Raw genomic sequence first — 4,130 nt, 5'->3', positions numbered from 1 at the left:
TAAGTACAAAAACAATCACAAAACATGACACGGAGGAAACACTGGATTTCCTACCGTGACAATTTTGGAATATATGCAAACATTTTAAATTGGCCCAATAAATATATTTCACACTTAACATCATATTTTGTTTTATATATATTTCAGAATATATTTCAATGTATTTGGAATATATGACACATATATTTTTGACACTTTTGGGGACCCATACAGAAAAAAATACATTTAAATATATTCTGAAATATAACAAAAATACATTATGTTAAGTGTGAAATATATTTATTGGGCCAATTTCAAATATTTGCATATATTCCAAAACATATTCTGAAAATATATTTCAAATATATTTCTTTTGTGTATGGGACTGGCCCTTACACATCTCTTTTGTAGGATTTTTCACAACCTGCCCCAGAAACTGAAGCCTCTTCCTCAATGGGCTATACAAGGTAATGCTTTAAACCCTTGACATAAATTACAGTCAGTCATGTGTTTGTTGAAAGTCATTCCACTTTTTGTGATTTGATCAACCTCCAGAAAACGTGTAATGATTGTTTGTGGTGGAATTGTTTCAGGTGGAAACAGACTCAGTCAGGGCCCTTTACAAAAGGAGTATAGAACTATAATGCACACTGAAGGAGCTGGACTGTGAGCTGAGGAGGCTTCAAATAAAAAAAAAATTAAATTGGAGATCAGACAGTTGGAAAAAAACAGATCTCAGTATGTTAACTTTTTTTAACCAAGTAACCCTTTAGTATGAACACTATGAATGTTTATTAATGTAATTTTCTTGCTCTCTTTTTTCCCCCTAGCCACATGATGACCAATAAAACAGTTTGAGACATATCTGCAGTGTCAGTGTGCTTTTATTAAGTAAAATATTGTGTTGTGATTGCATCTCTGACAGCTGCGCCAGCTGGGTGGTCAAGTGTGATGGGGTCAATTTCATCAGGGAGAAGCTGGTTTTGTGGTGGTACTCGCTCCTTTCTGATAGTGGCTATATTATGCAGAATGGCACATGCAGCCACTATCTGTGATGCCCGCTCTGGTGACACTCTTAAACGCCTAAGGCAGTTGAAACGTGCCTTTAGGATGCCAAAGTTCATCTCAATCTTGACCCAGGTTTTACTGAGGGCCACATTGTAGCAGTTTGGTGGCCCTGTCTGAGGGTCAGGATAGGGAGTTAGCAAAAACCTCTGGCATGCATAACCTTGATCTCCAACCAACAGGCCATCAAAAAGCCCTGTCATAGAACAGAAAAAGGGAAAATTGTGTACGTTTTGCTATTAAAATTAAAACTTTAAAGTGTACTGTACCAAATTTAACTTGCCTTCCTCAAAGCGCTGACACAAAATAGACTCACGGAAAATTTGTGAGTCATGTACAGAGCCAGGCCATTTGGCATCCAAACTTGTGATCATGCATTCATGATCACAAGTCATCTGCAGATGAAATGTACAGTAAATAATTGTCCTATCTGTTAGTTACTATTTATTTAAAGATTGATCTCAGTGCAAAAAATTAATAATTTCACATAGGCTATATAGTAGACCTACCTGAACATTAAAGCTGTGAAAGGACTTTCTGTTCACATAATCTGCTTCATGTTCTCGAGAGCTGTGGAGATTGCAACATGTGTGCAGTCTATTGCTCCTATGACTCTAGGGAATCCTATCATAGGAATTTACATTCTTAACATGTAACTACTGCAGACTACTGTATAATAGATTTCGAAGTGTGAAATATGCTTTTTTGAAGATGAAAAAATATGAGTGTGAAATTATAAATTTGTTCATGTGATGTCACCCTATCAAGATATCTTACCGGCAATTTTATAAAAGCCCTATTTTATGGACATGGTTGATAAATGTCCAGGGAACACAATGAAGCTGTTTTTGTACCCCTGCAGAGCGAGGACCACCTTTCGAATGGTTCAACAGACCGTGTTTTTCCCTAGATTCTCTGCATCCCCGACAGCATACAAGTATGTATCACTTGCAAAAAAACGCAACGCAATACATACCATTTGCGGTACAGTAAGGGCATGGCTTCGATGAGTCACATTTGTTATGTGCGGCTCAAGAAGTTCACAAAGATAAGACATTATAGATAAGAACATAACCTGCCTCGGAGCAGGTTAGCCATGCAGCGTAAGATACCATGGCAACGAACAACGATTAAAGCTGAGCTACTTTCATAGTACCTTAAACCCAGTGTTGGTGGAAACTAAGCTGAAACATAGCTGGCTAGCCACCTAATCCAACTTCATGGTACAGGTCCCAGATGAGCTTAACTTTTCTGCTCGTTTTGAGGCTCACAACACCGCCCACACAGAAAGTGCTCCCACGACTGCTGCAGAAGAGGTGAGTGCACTCACCATCTCTGTCGCAGATGTAACCGATCCTTCCTACAGATGAATATCCACAAGGCCACGGGTCCTGATAGCATCCCAGGCTGTGTGCTCTGATCATGCACATTCCAACTAGCCGCGGTTTTCACAGACATCTCCCTCTCTCTGTCAGTGGTTCCCTCATGCTTAAAAAAAATCCACATTTATACCCATACCAAAGAAAAATAAATCACATGCTTAAATGACTGGAGGCTCATTGCTCTGACACTCATCTTCAGCAAGTGTTTTGAGAGACTCATCAGAGACTTCATATGCTCTGTGCTGCCTGCCTCACTAGATCTGCTACAATTTGCATATCGTAGCAACCGTTCTACAGACGATGCTATTACTTTCACCCTACACACTGCTCTATCCCACCTAGAAAATAAGAACACTTATGTGAGAATGCTGTCTGTGGCCTACAGCACAGCATTTATCACCATATTGCCTGCCACACTTGTTGTGATGCTCCAGACTCTGGGACTAAACAGATCTCTGTGCAGCTGGAGCCTGGACTTCCTAACAGGCAGAAGTGAGGTTCAGAATGGGCAACAACACTTCACCCCCTCTGACCCTCAATACTGGTGCTCCTCAGGGCTGTGTCCTCAGCCCACTCCTGTACTCCCGGTACACACATGACTGTGCAGCCACACACAGCTCCAACATCATCGTCAAATTCACTGATGACACAACGGCTTATCTGGGACAGTTTTGAAATGGTTTCAATCCTTCCTGTCAAGTTTTTCCATTACCTAAGGTGTTTTTTTCATCCTCGATAGCTCAAATTATTTGTGGTGCACCCCGGGCATCAATTTTAGCACTGTTATTAATTTCACTGTATATGCTATTTTTGGGATCTATTATTAGTTCAGATGTCAAGGATCTTGGTTTTCACCTTGATAATAAAATGATAGTTAAAGACAGTTCATCATTGAATTCAGTGATGTCATCTCTGTTCAGTTAAATAGTGTCTGTGCATTTATTTGCAATCAAGTCAACGATATCGCTGTAGATGAAGTGACCCCAACTAAGAAAGCCAGAGGCGACAGCGGCAAGGAACCGAAACTCCATCGGTGACAAAATAGAGAAAAAACATTGGGAGAAACCAGGCTCAGTTGGGGGGCCAGTTCTCCTCTGACCAGACGAAACCAGTAGTTCAATTCCAGGCTGGGGATCTGTATCTGGGGCTCTAGTTGTCCTGGTCTCCACTGTCTTTCAGGGTTGTAGAGGTCCTTTTTAGGTCCTGATTCACCATCTGGTCTGGATACGTACTGGATCTGGGTGGCTGCAGTGACCCCCTGAGTCGGATACAGACTGGATCTGGTGGCTACGGTGAGCTCAGAATAAGAGAGAAACAGACTAATATTAGCGTAGATGCCATTCTTCTAATGATGTAGTCAAGTCAAGTCACCTTTATTTATATAGCGCTTTAAACTAAATACATTGCGTCAAAGCAACTGAACAAAATTCATTAGGAGAACAGTGTGTCAATAATGCAAAATGATAGTTAAAGGCAGTTCATCATTGAATTCAGTGATGTCTTCTCTGTTCAGTTAAATATTGTCTGTGCATTTATTTGTAATCAAGTCAACGATATCGCTATAGATGAAGCGACCCCAACTAAGCAAGCCAGAGGCGACAGCGGCAAGGAACTGAAACTCCATCGGTGACAGAATGGAGAAAAAAACCTTGGGAGAAACCAGGCTCAGTTGGGGGGTCAGTTCTCCTCTGACCAGACGAAACC

At 40.8% G+C, this 4,130-nt stretch overlaps 1 pseudogene; it reads right to left on the bottom strand.

Annotated features, from left to right (window-relative positions):
- Positions 1-866: 866 nt before the first annotated feature.
- Positions 867-2,101, bottom strand: LOC127974289 (putative nuclease HARBI1; annotated as a pseudogene).
- Between the last annotated feature and the right edge of the window lie 2,029 nt (positions 2,102-4,130).

The sequence above is a fragment of the Carassius gibelio genome, chromosome B16, assembly GCF_023724105.1.
Source record: "Carassius gibelio isolate Cgi1373 ecotype wild population from Czech Republic chromosome B16, carGib1.2-hapl.c, whole genome shotgun sequence".
NCBI lineage: Eukaryota > Metazoa > Chordata > Actinopteri > Cypriniformes > Cyprinidae > Carassius > Carassius gibelio.
This window is presented reverse-complemented; position numbering and strand designations above follow the sequence as displayed.